This window comes from Coregonus clupeaformis, chromosome 19 (assembly GCF_020615455.1).
Source record: "Coregonus clupeaformis isolate EN_2021a chromosome 19, ASM2061545v1, whole genome shotgun sequence".
Classification (NCBI taxonomy): domain Eukaryota; kingdom Metazoa; phylum Chordata; class Actinopteri; order Salmoniformes; family Salmonidae; genus Coregonus; species Coregonus clupeaformis.
Window position 1 is genome coordinate 27,276,383 of NC_059210.1, and position 20,884 is coordinate 27,297,266.

Sequence of the window (20,884 nt, forward strand, 5' to 3'; positions counted from 1 at the left end):
GAAAGACTATAACACCAGGATATCAGCTCCAAGTGATTTTAATTTTGGAAATCTGTTGCAAAGTATTCCCCGCATAATAGAGAGATATCCCACCTAGCAAAATGTCGTTGAAAAGACGACTGTGCCCGACGTTAAATCTACGTTCGGTTTTGTTTGAAAGTTGAAGTTGAAAATATGTACTTGAAAACAAGGTAATTTCAATGTATTTGCATACACATGGACACAGTATCAGAAATTGGTCTATGAACAATTTGATTAACAATCATACATCACTCCAGTATTTACACACAGTATTTATTTACAACATTCATTTTTATTTATTCCATGCCTCACCATTAAGTGAATTATTGCCAATACATATTAACAAATTGGTTTCCATTCAGATTTGATATTTTCATTTCATGTAACATTTACACTGAACAAAAATATAAACACAACATGTAAAGTGTTGGTCCCTTGTTTCATGAGCTGAACTAAAAGATCCCAGAAATGTTCCATATGCACAAAAAGCTTATTTCTCTCATATTTTGTGCACAAATGTATTTACATCCCTGTTAGTGAGCATTTGTCCTTTGCCAAGATAATCCATTCACCTGACAGGTGTGCACATCAAGAAGCTGATTTAACAGCAGGATCATTACACAGCTGCACCTTGTGCTGGGGACAATACAAGGCCACTCTGAAATGTGCAGTTTTGTCACACAACACAATGCCACAGATGTCTCAAGTTTTGAGGGAGCGTGCAATTGACATGCTGACTGCAGGAATGCCCACCAGAGCTATTGCCAGAGAATTGAGTGTTAATTTCTCTACCATAAGTCACCTCCAATGTCATTTTAGAGAATTTGGCAGTACATCCAACCGGCCTCACAACCGCAGATCATGTGTAACCACGCCAGCCCAGGATCTCCACATCCGGCTTCTTCACTTGCAGGATCGTCTGAGACCAGCCACCCGGACAGCTGATGAAACTGTTGGTTTGCACAGGAGAAGAGTCTCTGCACAAACTGTCAGAAACCGTCTCAGGGAAGCTCATCTGCGTGCTCATCGTTCCTCACCAGGATCTTGACCTGACTGCAGTTCGGCATTGTAACCAACTTCAGTGGGCAAATGCTCACCATCGATGATCACTGGCACACTGGAGAAGTGTCCTTGTCACGGATGAATCCCGGTTTCAACTGTACCGGGCAGATGGCAGACAGCATGTAAGACGTTGTGTGGGCGAGTGGTTTGCTGATGTCAACGTTGTGAACAGAGTGCCCCATCGTGGAGGTGGGGTTATTGTATGGGCAGGCATAAGCTACAGACAACGAACACAATTGCATTTCATCGATGGCAATTTGAATGCACAGAGATACCGTGACGAGATCCTGAGGCCCATTGTCATGCCATGCATCCACCGCCATCACCTCATGGTTCAGCATGATAATGTATGGCCACATGTCGCAAGGATCTGTACACAATTCCTGGAAGCTGAACATTTCACAGTTCTTCCATGGCCTGCATACTCATCAGATATGTCACCCATTGAGCATGTTTGGGATGCTCTGAATCGACGTGTCCGACAGCGTGTTCCAGTTCCCGCCAATATCCAGCAACTTCGCTGAGCCATTGAAGAGGAGTGGGACAACAGTCCCAACGCTACATTCAACAGCCTGATCAACTCTAAGCGAAGGAGATGTGTCGCGCTGCATGTGGCAAAAGGTGATCACACCAGATACTGACTGGTTTTCTGATTCACGCCCCTACCTTTAAAAAAAAAGTACATTCTACACAAATTACTTTCATAATAACGAAAACAAATGTGTGTGCCTGAGGGGAAATAAACTTTCATACAGCCAAAAGGGGTGAGAAATTACATGAATATCGGTGGACAATTTGCACTAATGCAAATGAACATAGATTATGTAACATATTTCCTTTAGCTTGTGTGACAAATATTTACCATCAAAACCATGTGACCTCTCACCTCACTGGCTGTAGAAGTGTTCTTCCTAACCAGTCCCTCAACAGCTCTCTGACTGAGCTCCACCCTCACTGGGTCCTCAGAGGAGAGGAAGGCTGGGGAGAGATGGAGGGATGAATGGATCAATCATTCAACAAGTCAGTAAAATAAAGAGAGTGTTGATAAGCTTAAATGTCCATCTCCCACCAATGGAGAGACCTATATACTGTATCTTACCCTCCAGACAGCCTGGGAGGAAGCGAGGCAGGGTGGCTTGGCTCATCTCCTGTTCAGTAGGGGGTGAGTAAATCATCACTGGTTCATACACACACAGAACAGGGACATATAGTAGAGCCTAGTTAATACATCACTACTATAGAGCGTCTAACCATGTGTTCTCGCATACCCCGAGAGCATCTGGTCAGCACGGCGGTGGCACAGGAATCCTCATCTCTCCAAAGTGGACATTCTCTCTGTTTCCCCTGACCCATCTGTCTATCTCCTCATTTGAATTCCATGCTGTCACAGTCACTAGCCCATTCAAGCTTAACATCCTTGTCATTTATCGCCCTCCAGGTTCCCTTGGAGAGTTCATCAATGAGCTTGACGCCTTGATAAGTTCCTTTCCTGAGGATGGCTCACCCTCACAGTTCTGGGTGACTTTAACCTCCCAACGTCTGCCTTTGACTCATTTCTCTCTGCCTCCTTCTTTCCACTCCTTTCCTCTTTTGACCTCACCCTCTCACCCGTCCCCCTACTCACAAGGCAGGCAATACGCTTGACCTCATCTTTACTAGATGCTGTTCTTCTACTAATCTCACTGCAACTCCCCCTCCAAGTCTCCGACCACTACTTTGTATCCTTTTCTCTCTCGCTCTCCTCCAACACTACTCACTCTGCCCCTACACAGATGGTAATGTGCCGTCGCAACCTTCGCTCTCTCTCTCCCGCTACTCTCTCCTCTTCCATCCTATCATCTCTTCCCTCTGCTAAATCCTTCTCCCTCCGATCTCCTGATTCTGCCTCCTCAACCCTCCTCTCCTCCCTTTCTGCATCTTTTGACTCTCTATGTCCCCTATCCTCCAAGCCGGCTCGGTCCTCCCCTCCTGCTCCGTGGCTTGACGACTCATTGTGAGCTCACAGAAGAGGGCTCCGGGCAGCCGAGCGGAAATGGAGGAAAACTAGACTCCCTGCGGACCTGTCATCTTTTCACTCCCTCCTCTCTACATTCTCTTCCTCTGTTTCCGCTGCTAAAGCCACTTTCTACCACTCTAAATTTCAAGCCTCTGCCTCTAACCCTAGGAAGCTCTTTGCCACCTTATCCTCCCTGCTGAATCCTCCTCCTCCTCCCCCTCCCCCCTCCCTCTCTGTGGATGACTTCGTCAACCATTTTGAAAAGAAGGTTGACGACATCCGATCCTCATTTATTAAGTCAAATGACACCGCTGGTCCTGCTCACACTGCCCTACCCTATGCTTTGACTTCTTTCTCCCCTCTCTCTCCAGATGAAATCTTGCGACTTGTGACGGCCGGCCGCCCAACAACCTGCCCGCTTGACCCTTTCCCCTCCTCTCTTCTCCAGACCATTTCCGGAGATCAACTCCCTTACCTCACCTCGCTCATCAACTCATCCTTGACCGCTGGCCATGTCCCTTCCGTATTCAAGAGAGCGAGAGTTGCACCCCTCCTCAAAAAACCTACACTCGATCCCTCCGATGTCAACAACTACAGACCAGTATCTCTTCTTTCTTTTCTCTCCAAAACTCTTGAGCGTGCCGTCTCTAGCCAACTCTCCTGCTATCTCTGTCAGAATGACCTTCTTGATCCAAACCAGTCAGGTTTCAAGACTGGTCATTCAACTGAGACTGCTCTTCTCTATGTCACGGAGGCTCTCCGCACTGCTAAAGCTAAATCTCTCTCCTCTGCTCTTATCCTTCTAGACCTATCCGCTGCCTTTGATACTGTGAACCATCAGATCCTCCTCTCCACCCTCTCCGAGTTGGGCATCTCCGGCGCTGCTCACTCTTGGATTGCGTCCTACCTGACAGGTCGCTCCTACCAGGTGGCGTGGCGAGAATCTGTCTCCGCACCACGTGCTCTCACCACTGGTGTCCCCCAGGGCTCAGTTCTAGGCCCTCTCCTATTCTCTCTATACACCAAGTCACTTGGCTCTGTCATATCCTCACATGGTCTCTCCTATCATTGCTACGCAGACGACACACAATTAATTTTCTCCTTTCCCCCTTCTGATAACCAGGTGGCGAATCGCATCTCTGCATGTCTGGCAGACATATCAGTGTGGATGTCGGATCACCACCTCAAGCTTAACCTCGGCAAGACGGAGCTGCTCTTCCTCCCTGGGAAGGACTGCCCGCTTCATGATCTCGCCATCACGGTTGACAACTCCATTGTGTCCTCCTCCCAGAGTGCAAAGAGCCTTGGCGTGACCCTGGACAACACCCTGTCGTTCTCTGCTAACATCAAAGCGGTGACCCGATCCTGCAGGTTCATGCTCTACAACATTCGCAGAGTACGACCCTACCTTACACAGAAAGCGGCACAGGTCCTAATCCAGGCACTTGTCATCTCCCGTCTGGATTACTGCAACTCGCTGTTGGCTGGGCTCCCTGCCTGTGCCATTAAACCCCTATAACTTACCCAGAACGCCGCAGCCCGTCTGGTGTTCGATCTTCCCAAGTTCTCTCATGTCACCCCGCTCCTCCGCACACTCCACTGGCTTCCAGTTGAGGCTCGCATCTACTACAAGACCATGGTGCTTGCCTACGGAGCTATGAGGGGAACGGCACCTCCTTACCTTCAGGCTCTGATCAGACCCTACACCCAAATGAGGGCACTACGTTCATCCACCTCTGGCCTGCTAGCTCCCCTACCTCTACAGAAGCACAGTTCCCGCTCAGCCCAGTCAAAGCTGTTTGCTGCTCTGGCACCCCAATGGTGCAACAAGCTCCCCCACGACGCCAGGACAGCGGAGTCACTGACCACCTTCCGGAGACACTTGAAACCCTACCTCTTTAAGGAATACCTGGAATAGTATAAAGCAATCCTTCTACCCCCCCCCCCCCCATAAAAAAAAGAAGGGGAAAAAAGTGGTTGTCCCACTTGCTATCATAAGTTGAATGCACCAATTTGTAAGTCGCTCTGGATAAGAGCGTCTGCTAAATGATGTAAATGTAAATATAAAAAAATAGAAATGCCGTCTTTTTGTAGGTGTAAAGGACTGCTTGCTTAGCGAGTACCACTTCCTCCCGATTCGGCCCATATCTGTCTCGAACTCGGGAACTCTGTCTCACAAACACACGTGACCGTCCTCCCTCAAGCGTCTTAACCGATCGCGCCACCTCAAAAGCTAGCTAATGAGGCAACGCAAGTGGTACACTTAAGGCCGAGGAGGAAGTTTCACACATCCCCATGTTCTACAGTCACCCTTCAAACTTACTCAACAGCGACCCCAGCTGAGCACAACTGTGGATCCGGGTCATGGCACCACTGTAAAGGTGTCACGCTTCTTGCTTAACGAGTACCACTTCCTCACGATTCGGCCCATACCTGGCGCGAACTCGGGACCTCTGCCTTGATAGCACATGTGACCACCCTCCTGAAGTGTCTTACCAGTCGGCGCTACACCAAAAGCTAGCTAGTCGCTGGCACAAGTGGGGACACTTCAGGCTGAGGAGGAGTACGTTTCACACATCCCCAGGTGCTACATAGGCACTAACTCTGCCATGGTTCGTTGGACAAAGCCTACGAGGAAATTAATGCCATTTTTGTAGGGTTTAGGATAAACGCCGAAAATAAGGTCTGTGGTCCAAGAGCCTCAGGCCCTCTGGAAGGGGAGAAAGAGAAAAGATTAGGGTTAATCAGAGCCTCTGTAATCAGCCTCTGTGTCTGTGGATCCTTTCCCCTTAATGTATTTTTCATGTCAGCCAGGCCCACCTTTTCAAAGAAACACAATTTATTTAAATCTCTAGTTGAGTAAAATAAGTAGTTTTGTTCTGGTCACAAGAGAATCCAGAAAATTGCTGTAAACAGCGCCACACTCAGGCAGAAAACGGAATGTTCCATTCTCAGCCATGCCCATCTGTTCAAAGAAAACACAGTTGAATTATATCTCTATTTGAGCAAAATAAGTTGTTTTGTTGTGATAACAAGAAACTCCTAACAATTCAGGTAAAGAGCACCACAGTCAGGCAGAAAAATCTGAATGTTCTGTCTTAAAATGAGAACAATTTGTTTCCCTGGCTGTTATGGCTGCGTTGCTACTTAGAAATACTATAACAGTAAATTAATAGATGACATTCACTGTTATAAACCTGTCTCCAATATAATCGCATAGTTTACACAGACCCACTGCGGACCTTTGACAAATACATCTCCGTGTGAAAAGGCGTCCCATGGTCTGTTTTGTCAATGAACTCAATGTATTCCAAACACTGGTGATAACCAGATGATCCCAATAATGTAGATAGCCTAGCAAATGATACCCCTCTCTAGTATGTTTTATTGCAAACTGTCTGGGACTCTTTGTTTTCTTGTTTACTGCTCAAAGATATTTGACTTATTAAGTCAAAGAAATTAACTGCAATAGAGTACCACAGGATGAGTCATAATACCCATAAAAGTCACCTTGTCCTAGAGAGATTTACATGGTTATCAAAATGTCGCGCCAGGGTCAGCCTACACGAAACACAGCCCTTATTTTAAGTGTTTCTAAAATTTCCAATGGAAAAATGAATGGTGGGAAAACGATTGGAACAATTTCCCTGTTTGACCGCTAGGTTTTATGGGTATTATGACACCTCCACTGTGGGGCTCTATAAGCACTCTATCTCCATATTCTAATGGATCGAGTTATTCCACCCTGATCATCCGCTCAAGAAAAAATCGTCCAGTGGCTGAATCTAGTTGATGATCCCTGGCCTAGGGAGACTGTTCTTCAAGCGGCCTTGAAATGCAGATTCCAACTTGCTGCTGGTTGTCATTTATTTAAAAAGTAGATACAGAATGTATTAATCAGCTATGAGGGTTTATGTAAATTGACTGAAAACAAAACATTTTCATTTGACTGAATATTACATTTGATTCTTACAATAATGAGATTGGGTATAATAATGTAGGACGTTATTATGGTGCTTTGTCCAAATGGTCCAAAAAAAGGTACAGTCAAAGAAGCTAGCAAACTGGTTAAAATGGCCACTTTTTGACTCCAGCCTCTGGGCGCGTTCCTCTGCCCAGGCATTGCGGACGCATGCCAAATCGTACAATTCCTGGATAGGTATTTTACATATCAGCTAACCACATCATATGTTATAGCAATCTGGTGCCGAAAATAAGGTCTGTGGTAAACACAGGCTTATGAGATCTTACATATTTTGTTCTATGAAATAATCTTCATCAGCTAATGTCACTTTTTGTCAGTTGTGAAGTATTTACATAATCAAAACAAGTACATAAAGCACATAAGGGCTTCAAAATTCATAAAGGTCATGTTAGTAACCCCTAATTTCAGTTTATGTGACAACACAAGCAAGTAAAGTGTAGAGAATCATTGTACCATCTAAACCGCTGTGAAATATATTTTTCATAACCAAAAATATTGTATTTTCAGCTGTTTGAAGCTGGTGTACAAAACCGAAAGGAAAAGACACAAAAATGAAACTTAAGAACGGGAAGCATAGAAATAGCACACATCGAACATATCTACCGCTTCTTAGACACATTTCTATTTGAATTTGTCTGGTCACCCAAAAAGTTACATATTGCAGCTTTAACTGACTGATATTATCTCATAGAACAAAACGTAGCCTATAAGATATCCTAAGCCTGTGTTAGCCTCAGACCTTAACCCCATTCTTTCCCTGTTCATTTGCCCCCCTAGGAATGGCCGAATGAACCAGAGGTAACTAAATTCCGGGTTTTTGGACTACAAGCTAGCGAGCTCTATAGCTATGGGAAACACGCTTTTCACACCACTTCGAAACTGAAGTGACTTTCTCGCAGCAGGTTAGGAGAATTAACGTAGCAGGTTAGGAGACTGAGATTAAGGTTAAGAAAAGGGTTAGGGTTTGGGAAAATGCTCTCCTAACCTGCTACGAAAATCACTTTATATTGATGTGGCGTGAAAAGAGTGTGCCCCCTATAGCTATGTGTCACGCCCTGGCTCTGGGGACTCTGTTATGTTGAGCCAGGGTGTGTAGAGTCTATGTTTTGTGTTTCTATGTTCAGGATCTAGTTCATTGTGTTTCTATGTTGGCAGGGGTGGTTCTCAATCAGAGGCAACGAGAATCAGCTGTTGCTTGTTGTCTCTGATTGAGAACCACACTTAGGCAGACGTTTGGGCATTTGTGTTTGTGGGATCTTGTTCCGTGTTGGTTTGTTTATGTTACCAAGGACTTCACGTATCGTTTTGTTGTTTTTGTTCGTGTGGTGAATATTTAATAAAAGTATGTTCGCATTCCACGCTGCGCATTGGTCCACTCCTTTCAACGATCGTGACACTATGGTCGTGTTCGAGAGCATCATAGGTAAATTGTGACTGACTGACTGATATACAAATAATAATGAGTCGTTATTTATGATGCAAGTTGATTTGTAGACCAGTCAGTCGGCAGTCGCCTGCACTGTCGGCTGCAGTGTCGAACAAGCCCAATCTGTCAGTCGATGACACAGTCAATGAAGTGGCATGCAACCATTGGTTGATGTATGCAATGTCTGAGCAGGGGAACGCGACCAATGTGAATGATGTATGATAGGAAAAATATATATAAACGTTGGATATTTTGATTGGTTGAAATGGGAAACGTCATCAATCGCGGGATATTTGAAAGGGAAGAGAAAGATGGCAGGACACAAATGGTCAAGGGAAAAGCAAGTTAGTGAACACTGAAGAAACTGGCAGAAGCGGATGTTATGTTTGAATCAGATGGCGTGTCAAGTGGAGATGAGCGTGAGAAGAATGGTATTACAGTGGTGAATGCAAAAGGCAATAGGAGAAGTAAAGTGGTAGTGGAATCTAGTCAATCCAAGCCTAGTTCTGATGATCTTTTGGTCAGAGTAAGTGTTTTGGATCGATGTTGTTACCTGGGAGATCCGATTGAAGTCTCTATAAAAATGGTGGAGCGTTGGATGAGGTGGCATCAATGAGAGTAACGAGAAGTGGGCTTATTTAGTTTTTTTTGTGTATCTATGGAACAGAAGGAGCATGCTCTGCGCCTCAAGAAGATATCGGATTGGAATGTGTCATGTGTGGCTCTTCGAAGCAGGGTGCCTATCTAGAATGTTATCTCTGGGGTGGCGCTAGAAGTAAATGCAAAGGGTATATAGTATGTGAAGAATTGGATCAAGTGGTTGGTGCACACCGACAGACCATGGAGGAAGCCCACTCCATCCATTCTATTGTTTTTTGATGAAGAGTCTCTCTTTTATGAGAGAGCCTTCGTGCCCAAACCCATGCAGTGTGATAAATGCAAATGTATTGGTCATGTGTAAAGTGTATGAAGACGGGAGGGGTATCCTATGCCAGCTGAGCCTAAATGCTGCAATTTTGGTGGTGAACATGCACCAGAATTTCTGAAGGGTCCTGTTAGGGTGAAGGAGACGGAGGGGGCAGTAATATGGGGCTGTCTAGCATGTCTCCTATTCGGAGGCGGTGAGAAGAGTGGAAGAAAGGAGTGAAGTTGAAGAAGTAATGGTAGTAGGAGTAGAGACACCAGAGAATATTCCTTGTCAACAGAGGGATCCTGACATGTTGCATGTTATAAAGGTGGACTTTGTAGCGTTTATTGCGTTGGTTATCAACTTCACAGTGCAAACAGAGAGGAAATCTGAGAAAATAGGCATCATTGTGAGTGCAGCTGAGCGTTTTTTGTGACTCAGGGATTTTACAGCAGAGGCATTACAAAGAATCTTGTCGATGAATGCTCCGACTTCACAGGCACCTAAGTTGTTTAGGGATGGGATTTGAACTGTGACTGAAAGAGTGGGATGTTTTGTGAAAAAAAGTCTATATTTTTTGTATTCTATCAGAAAAGGACATGTTTGACATTCAGAAAAACATACAGTGCCTTCAGAAAGTATTCACACCCCTTGACTTTTTCCACATTGTGTTACAGCCTGAATTTAAAATGGATTACATTTAGATTTTGTGTCACTGGCCTACGCACAATACCCATAATGTCAAAGTGGAATTATTTTTTTAACTAAATAATAAAAAATGAAAAGCTGAAATGTCTTGAGTCAATAAGTATTCAACCCCTTTGTTATGGCAAGCCTAAATACACTATATATACAAAAGTATGTGGACACCTCTTCAAATTAGTTGATTCGGCTATTTCAGCCACACCCATTGCTGACAGGTATATAAAATCGAGCACACAGCCATGCAATCTCCATAGACACATTGGCAGTAGAATGGCCTTCATAGGATACCACCTTTCCAACAAGTCAGTTTGTGAAAGGTCTGTCCTGCTAGAGCTGCTCCGGTCAATTGTAGGTGCTGTTAAAGTGGAAATGTCTAGGAGCAACAACGTTTCAGCCTCAAAGTGGTAGGCCACACAAGCTCACAGAACGGGACCGCCGAATACTGAAGCGCATAGCGCGTAAAAATCGTCTGTCCTCGGTTGCAACACTCACTACCGAGTTCCAAACTGCCTCTAGAAGCAATGTCAGCACAATAACTGTTCGTCAGGAGCTACATGAAATGGGTTTCCATGGCCGAGCAGCCGCACACAAGCCTAAGATCACCATGCGCAATGCCAAGCGTTGGCTGGCGTGGTGTAAATCTCACTGCCATTCTCTGGAGTGATGAATCACACTTCACCATCTGGCAGTCCGACGGACGAATCTGGGTTTGGCGGATGCCAGGAGAACGCTACATAGTGCCAACTGTAAAGTGTGGTGGAGGAGGAATAATGGAGGAATAATGGTCTGGGGCTGTTTTTCATGGTTCGGACTAGCCCCCTTAGTTCCAGTGAAGTGGAAATCTTAACACTACAGCAATTCTGTTCTTCCAACTTTGTGGCAACAGTTTGTGGAAGGCCCTTTCCTGTTTCAGCATGACAATGCCCCCCTGCACAACGCGAGGTCCATACAGGTTTGTCGAGATTGGTGTGGAAGAACTTGACTGGCCTGCACAGAGCCCTGACCTCAACCCCATTAAACACCTTCGGGATGAATTGGAACGCGGACTGCAAGCCAGGCCTAATCGCCCAACATCAGTGCCTAATGCTCTTGTGGCTGAATGGAAGCAAGTCCCCATAGGAATGTTCTAGTGGAAAGCCTTCCCAGAAGAGTAGAGGCTCTTATAGCAGCAAAGGCGGGACCAACTCCATATTAATAATGCCCATGATTTTGGAATGAGATGTTCGACGAGCAGGTGTCCACATAATTTTTGGTCATGTAGTGTAAGTTCAGGAGTACAAATTGCTTAAGTCACATAATAAGTTGCATGGACTCACTCTGTGTGCAGTTATAGTGTTTAACATGATTATTGAATGACTACCTCATCTCTGTACCCCACACATACAATTATCTGTAAGGTCCCTCAGTCGATCAGTGAATTTCAAACACAGATTCAACCACAAAGACCAGGGAGGTTTTCCAATGCCTCGTAAAGAAGGGCACCTATTGGTAGATGGGTAAAAAAAAAAAAAGAAGACATTGAATATCCCTTTGAGCATGGTGAAGTTATTAATTACACTTTGGATGGTGTATCAATACACCCAGTCACTACAGTTGCCGAAGAGGAAGGAAACCGCTCATGGATTTCACTATGAGGGCAATGGTGACTTTAAAACAGTTACAGAGTTTAATGGCTGTCATAGAAGAAAAGTGAGGATGGATCAACAACATTTTAGTTACCCCACAATACTAACCTAAATGACAGAGTGAAAAGTAGGAAGCCTGTACAGAATAAAAATATTCCAAAACATGCATCCTGTTTGCAATAAGGCACTAAAGTAAAACTGCTAAGAATGTGGCAAAGAAATTAACTTTATGTCCTGAATACAAAGTATTATGCTTAGGGCAAATCCAACACAACACATCACTGAGTACCACTCTTCATATTTTCAAGCATGGTGGTGGCTGCATCATGTTATGGGTATGCTTGTCATCGGCAAGGACTAGGGAGTCTTTTAGGATAAAAATAAACGGAATAAAGATAAGCACAGGCAAAATCCTAGAGGAAAACCTGATTCAGTCTGCTTTCCAACAGACGCTGGGAGACAAATTATCCTTTCAGCAGGACAATAACCTAAAACATAAGGCCAAATATACACTGGAGTTGCTTGAAAATCTATGGCAAGACTTGAAAATGGCGATCTAGCAATGATCAACAACCAACTTGACAGAGCTTGAAGAATTTAAAAAAGAATAATGTTCAAATATTGTACAAATCAGGTGTGCAGAGCTCTTACAGACTCACAGCTGTAATCACTGCCTAACATTGATTGATTCAGGGGGTTGAATACTTATGTAATCAAGATATATTAGTCTTTTATTTTTCATAATTGTTTTACAAATGTTTGAATTTTTTTCTCCACTTTGACATTACATAGTATTTTGTGCAGATCGTTGACAAAAAATAAATCCATTTTAATTCCACATTGTAACACAACAAAATGTGGAAAAAAAATAAGGCGTGTGAATACTTTCTGAAAGCACTTTACTGGTCAAGCTCAGGCACTTAAATTCTAATAATTATAGGCAGATTGTTCACACATGGACCATGACATATTTCCACCCTGTTAGGGACATACACATAACTATCTGAAAGTGTTAACAATGCATGTAAATATCTAGATTTAGATTTTGTAAGACATCAGATGTCCCGTATTCTATTGCATACATTTTTCTTCTTCAAATTATTATAAAATAATTATTGAGTGAAATGTGTGTCATTTTCAGAACCAGCGCTTTATTTGCACCTTATTTTTCCAAATAAGAGTGAAAACCAATAGAATGTGGTCAACATTTTTACATCTTTAGTTGACCCCTTCTGTCTCTACAAGTTACCACAAAAATATGCATAAAATTGGATGGTATTGATAAATTATTTTAAAATACCGACCTAACAGGGTGGAATGAAGCAACAGCAGAGTGAAACTAAAACCAATAATGAATACAAGATTAAAACAATGACATATATTTTATTAACTTTTACATCTGTGAAATGGTTGAAAAATATTACACCTATAATAAGAATGAATATTGTGCATCAGTTTACATTACTTTCTATTTATTTCATTTGTAATATTTATTTATGTCTTTTTAATAATATTGTCAACCTGAGTTTGTAAAACAACATTACATCTATTTGTATAATTATACATGTTGTTGCTAACATGTTGTTGCTAGCTAATTACATTACAATTACTAATTATAATTATATATAAATGTCATTACAATTACTTATATTAGGCTACAGTGGGGTGAACAAGTATTTGATACACTGCCGATTTTGCAGGTTTTCCTACTTACAAAGCATGTAGAGATCTGTAATTTTTATCATAGGTACACTTCAACTGTGAGAGACTGAATCTAACACAAAAATCCAGAAAATCACATTGTATGATTTCTAAGTAATGAATTTGCATTTTATTGCATGACATACAGTGGGGAAAAAAAGTATTTAGTCAGCCACCAATTGTGCAAGTTCTCCCACTTAAAAAGATGAGAGAGGCCTGTAATTTTCATCATAGGTACACGTCAACTATGACAGACAAAATGAGGAAAAAAATTCCAGAAAATCACATTGTAGGATTTTTTATGAATTTATTTGCAAATTATGGTGGAAAATAAGTATTTGGTCAATAACAAAAGTTTCTCAATACTTTGTTATATACCCTTTGTTGGCAATGACACAGGTCAAACGTTTTCTGTAAGTCTTCACAAGGTTTTCACACACTGTTGCTGGTATTTTGGCCCATTCCTCCATGCAGATCTCCTCTAGAGCAGTGATGTTTTGGGGCTGTCGCTGTGTAACACGGACTTTCAACTCCCTCCAAAGATTTTCTATGGGGTTGAGATCTGGAGACTCAAAGACCTTGAAATGCTTCTTACGAAGCCACTCCTTCGTTGCCCGGGCGGTGTGTTTGGGATCATTGTCATGCTGAAAGACCCAGCCACGTTTCATCTTCAATGCCCTTGCTGATGGAAGGAGGTTTTCACTCAAAATCTCACGATACATGGCCCCATTCATTCTTTCCTTTACACGGATCAGTCGTCCTGGTCCCTTTGCAGAAAAACAGCCCCAAAGTATGATGTTTTCACTCCCATGCTTCACAGTAGGTATGGTGTTCTTTGGATGCAACTCAGCATTCTTTGTCCTCCAAACACGACGAGTTGAGTTTTTACCAAAAAGTTATATTTTGGTTTCATCTGACCATATGACATTGTCCCAATCCTCTTCTGGATGCACTCTAGCAAACTTCAGACGGGCCTGGACATGTACTGGCTTAAGCAGGGGGGACACGTCTAGCACTGCAGGATTTGAGTCCCTGGCGGCGTAGTGTGTTACTGATGGTAGGCTTTGTTACTTTGGTCCCAGCTCTCTGCAGGTCATTCACTAGGTCCCCCGTGTGGTTCTGGGATTTTGCTCACCGTTCTTGTGATCATTTTGACCCCCACGGGGTGAGATCTTGCGTGGAGCCCCAGATCGAGGGAGATTATCAGTGGACTTGTATGTCTTCCATTTCCTAATAATTGCTCCCACAGTTGATTTCTTCAAACCAAGCTGCTTACCTATTGCAGATTCAGTCTTCCCAGCCTGGTGCAGGTCTACACTTTTGTTTCTGGTGTCCTTTGACAGCTCTTTGGTCTTGGCCATAGTGGAGTTTGGAGTGTGACTGTTTGAGGTTGTGGACAGGTGTCTTTTATACTGATAACAAGTTCAAACAGGTGCCATTAATACAGGTAACGAGTGGAGGACAGAGGAGCCTCTTAAAGAAGAAGTTACAGGTCTGTGAGAGCCAGAAATCTTGCTTGTTTGTAGGTGACCAAATACTTATTTTCCACCATAATTTGCAAATAAATTCATTAAAAATCCTACAATGTGATTTTCTGGATTTTCTTTTCTCAATTTGTCTGTCATAGTTGACGTGTACCTATGATGAAAATTACAGGCCTCTCTCATCTTTTTTAAGTGGGGAGAACTTGCACAATTGGTGGCTGACTAAATACTTTTTTTCCCCACTGTAAGTATTTGATACATCAGAAAAGCAGAACTTAATATTTGGTACAGAAACCTTTGTTTACAATTACAGAGATCATACGTTTCCTGTAGGTCTTGACCAGGTTTGCACACACTGCAGCAGGGATTTTGGCCCACTCCTCCATACAGACCTTCTCCAGATCCTTCAGGTTTCGGGGCTGTCGCTGGGCAATACGGACTTTCAGCTCCCTCCAAAGATTTTCTATTGGGTTCAGGTCTGGAGACTGGCTAGGCCACTCCAGGACCTTGAGATGCTTCTTACGGAGCCACTCCTTAGTTGCCTTGGCTGTGTGTTTCGGGTCATTGTCATGCTGGAAGACCCAGCCACGACCCATCTTCAATGCTCTTACTGAGGGAAGGAGGTTGTTGGCCAAGATTTCGCGATACATGGCCCATTCCATCCCCTTTGCAGAAAAGCATCCCCAAAGAATGATGTTTCCACCTCCATGCTTCACGGTTGGGATGGTGTTCTTGGGGTTGTACTCATCCTTCTTCTTCCTCCAAACACGGCGAGTGGAGTTTAGACCAAAAAGCTATATTTTTGTCTCATCAGACCACATGACCTTCTCCCATTCCTCCTCTGGATCATCCAGATGGTCATTGGCAAACTTCAGACGGGCCTGGACATGCGCTGGCTTGAGCAGGGGGACCTTGCGTGCACTGCAGGATTTTAATCCATGACGGCGTAATGTGTTACTAATGGTTTTCTTTGAGACTGTGGTCCCAGCTCTCTTCAGGTCATTGACCAGGTCCTGCCGTGTAGTTCTGGGCTGATCCCTCACCTTCCTCATGATCATTGATGCCCCACAAGGTGAGATCTTGCATGGAGCCCCAGACCGAGGATGATTGACCGTCATTTTGAACTTCTTCCATTTTCTAATAATTGCGCCAACAGTTGTTGCCTTCTCACCAAGCTGCTTGCCTATTGTCCTGTAGCCCATCCCAGCCTTGTGCAGGTCTACAATTTTATCCCTGATGTCCTTACACAGCTCTCTGGTCTTGGCCATTGTGGAGAGGTTGGAGTATGTTTGATTGAGTGTGTGGACAGGTGTCTTTTATACAGGTAACGAGTTCAAACAGGTGCAGTTAATACAGGTAATGAGTGGAGAACAGGAGTGCTACTTAAAGAAAAACTAACAGGTCTGTGAGAGCCGAAATTCTTACTGGTTGGTAGGTGATCAAATACTTATGGCATGCAATAAAATGCAAATTAATTACTTAAAAATCATACAATGTGATTTTCTGGATTTTTGTTTTAGATTCCGTCTCTCATAGTTGAAGTGTACCTATGATAAAAATTACAGACCTCTACATGCTTTGTAAGTAGGAAAACCTGCAAAATCGGCAGTGTATCAAATACTTGTTCTCCCCACTCTATATATATGTATGTAACTGTAATTAGTAATATGTAATGTAATTAGCAACAAATACTGTATGTATCTAAATATACATAAAATATAAATATATTATGCAAATATGAATAAATATTGACATTAGTCATTTATTTACTATCTTTTTTAACTAGATTTCCACCCTTTAAGGTGCATTTCCCACCCTGTCAGGTGCATAATCCTAACAGGGTGGAACCTAACAGGGTGGAAATTTAGACACTAAATTAACCATTGCTCTGTGGATGATTATGATTGAGCTAGCATAATGGTAAACACTTGAAGAGGATTTGAACTTCTATATCAAACATATTTTAACATTTTAAAATGTTATACATTTTCTCTATAATTTAGCCCAACAGGGTGGAAATGTATGAGTGAGTCAAACACACTAACATCATGAAAAACTGAAACATTAAAAAATTGATAAAACAAAGTGTTTATATTTATTTAGCTTTGCACCATTGTTTTCCCACCCCCAAAATAATGACACTTCCTGAATGTGATGTCATTGTGGGAAGTTGCTGTTTTTTAAAAGGGGAATTACTACAAACAATAGAGTGGAAAGTGAAATCAGGGACACCCAGAACATTTTAATAAAATAATAATAAATACAATAATCATGAAAAATATATTTTGGTAAGAGAGATTTTAAGTAGGTTTATAAAATAATGAAGAAATATTTAAAATATTGTATTATTTATATCCACTAAAAACAAAATACATAAAATTCACTTTGAGATCCATATCTCTGTGTTTTTATGGTAAACAACACCTAATTTTATATTTAAAGCCCTTTGGAATACACATTTTACACTAAATAAGAGGTAACTGTAAGTCGCTCTGGATAAGAGCGTCTGCTAAATGACTAAAATGTAAATGTAAATGTGATATTTCCTGGGGACAGAAAAGGCACCGTAAGTAGGAATGACACAGCTAGTAGCTTCATTTCTACTGCTTGGTCTTGTTTACTTTTGTCAAGGCGTCAGTGTAATGCAGTAGACTAAGTCAGGCGCAGGACACAGAGCTAATCGAAAAAGCGTACTTTACTCGTATGGTTAATGAATGAACAAAACCTCCACGCAGGGAGGAACAAAACCTCCACGCAGGGAGGAACAAACCCGCACACTAACGACAACCAAAACATGAACAAACACACACAACACACAGTGTGAGACAGAGGGTTAAATAGGGAAGACATAACTACATGATGGGAAACAGGTGTGACCAATGAAGACAAAACAAGTCGAACATAGACGCATGGATCGGTAGTAGCTAGTACTCCGGTGACGACGAACGCCGAAGCCTGCCCGAGCAAGGAGGAGGGGCAGCCTCGGCTGAATTCGTGACAACTTTACCCTCAAAACAGACTTACTCTACCCCTGATCAGTGGACATCATAGCCTCGAGAGACTGCCTGCGGTCGCTGTTGTTTCTTCCTGTCTTTTGACTCGTACCCGCAGCATGTAAAGCATTGTGAGCACCTGGAAAAGCTCTAAATGAGCATCTGCAGAAGTACAGCATAATATAATTTAATCCACGTCATATTTTCAGTTAAACACAGCATGCAAGCAAAAATAACTTGTTATTTAAACTTCCATCTACAGTGCAATATAGTTCCTCTTCAGTTGCCATTAGAACAGACTGACAAGGGCCTCCCGAGTGGCGCAGCGGTCTAAGGCACTGCATCGCAGTGTTGTGGAGTCACTAAAGCCTGGGGTTCGATCCCAGGCTGTGTCACAACTGACCGTGACTGGGAGTCCCAAAGGGCGGCACACAATTGGCCCAGCGTCGTCCGGGTTAGGGGAGGGTTTGGCCGGGGGGGGCTTTACTTGGCTCATCGTGCTCTAGTGACTACTTGTGGCGGGCCGGGTGCCTGCAAGCTTACTTCGGTCGTCAGTTGAACGGTGTTTCCGCCGACCCATTGGTGCAGCTGGCTTCCGGGTTAAGAAGCGCGGCTTGGCGGGTCATGTTTCAGAGGACGCATGGCTCGACCTTTGCCTCTTCCGAGCCAGCTGGGGAGTTGCAGCGATGAGACAAGATCGCAATTGGAAAAAGGGGGGTAAAATTTAAGACATTCAAAATATATATAAAAAAATTGTCAAATCTGTGATTACTTTTTTTGATTTTAAAATCTATGATATAGCTAGGCCTATTGATTCTTGAAGAATATAACATATATAAATACTTAATGAACTTAGTTCACCTGTCGTACCCCATCAGAACCCCAAATATACATTGTTTGTCAAGAATGTTATTGTAAACAAACCCTATATATTAGCCTCAAACTAAGAATGGTTAAAGCATATGCTGATTCCTGACCTGGGCGATTGTTTGAATTATTTTAGGCAGAATGATCTACTCTTTACCCTTGCTCTGCTCTCCCTCGCTGTGTTGGTAGTTCTGGAGTGGCATGGGACCGATGCAGAGAGAGCTGGTAATGCAACACATGCCGAATCACAGATAAGTTCTACCTATAATATTCATATTATTCCAAATACGTCTCAGGCTCTGCACTCTCTTATGGAAAGTGTCAGTGTCCGCACCGTATCCCCTCCCTGGTGTTGGTTCTCTCTGTACACAAAGTCACTTGGTTCTGTCACATCTTCACATGGTTTCTCTTATTACTGTTATGCTGATGGAAGTAAACTATTATTCCCCCAACCCCCCTGAAACATATGATCTCTGTGTGTCTGGCAGACATCTCTCCTTGGATGTTGGTCCAGCAGCATTGTTATTCCATCCTTGGGAAGGCCAGCCAGCTCCAAGACCCCTCCATCATGGTTGACAACTCCATTTGTGTCAACCTCACAGACTGAAAAGAACCTTGTTTTGACCTTGGACGACATCTCTGCTTGGATGTTGGTCCATGTGAGGTAGGCGTCACAGTGGATGTGCAGTAACTTGGCAGACAAGCTTGGTTCCTTGTGGTTGTGTTTTTGTATAAGTTACAGTATACAAGTCAAATCAGATCAAGTAAAAAATATATACACATATATTTGGATACAGCATGTCCTTGTTACACCATGTCCATGTTCCCTCAGGCTATTCCTGTTCTATTGGCAGTTAACCCAACTTTCCATGTCGGACAGATGGGATACTCACTATATCAAATGTATGATGAGATGAGTCAGTGTGAGTCAAGAAAGATGGAATTATCTGTTAACATTGGGATTAAACCGTGCCCAATTAGGCCTACCCCCACCTCTTTTTTGTTTCTATTTTTAGAAACACCGTAGGCCTATTCACCTGTAATGTTTACATTCTTTCTTTATTATTATTATTATTATTTTAAATGACTGTATCCCAGATATTCAATGTAATCTCAAAGTTTGTCTGAATTCTTGAAGTGTGGAATGCCCTATTTTGGGCATTCTAAATACAGCAGTGTTGTTTTCTCTTTATGGTGGCCTAGTTTCTTATGTCATATGAGAAATATTCTATTTTGGATGCCCACTGTGTGCCCAAATAGTTTTGTTGATCTTGAAGTTGTTATTGTGAGTTACCTCTGCCAGTGGCCCAGGGGTTCTGAATACCTGGCAGGAACACATGGGTTCTGTATCAAATGGCACCCTTTTGCCTAAATAGTGCACTACTTTTGACCAGGGTACCCATAGTTCTCAGTCCAACAGTAGTGCACTATTTAGTGAATAGGGTGACATTTGGGACGCACCCATGCATTTCAAGGAGATCACTGCTCCAGAGTTCAGAGATGTTTTTCGGATTCACCAAGAGCACAGCGTGAAATTGTAGTTTGTGAATTATTACTCCGATTTTTTCTTCTGTGTTTTGTAACCATAAAGTTACGTAACGTCTTTTATAAATATATTTTATAACTTTTCGGTTGGGTACATCGCAGAGAATGTAAATTGACATTTGGAACAGGGCTATGTATAGTGTCATAGCTTAGGCCTACTATTATTGAACACACTGACATGGAAATCTTGTCTTTCTCTAACAGGTTCCACTGTTATGGAAATTATTTATAGTGACATCTGTCACTGACTGTCCTAGGCTATAACCTACATGGGGTAACCTACAAAATACAAGTTTATTGATTAGAGAATATTATTTAAAAAATATGACATAGGGGTAAATATGTTCCTAGACGCAACTGTGACAAATACAAGCAGATTAACATCTCTTTTATGTAGAAGCCATTAGATGTATTTCCGCAGGTGCTGCCCAGAATCCACTTTTATGGCTATTTGGCAGCCACCGTCGTCTGTCTGATGGTTAACTCATTGGGTTGTGACTAGCTGGGAACTCTAAAATCATAAATTCATAAATCAATAACCCTACTGGAGAGGAATATATTTTTATT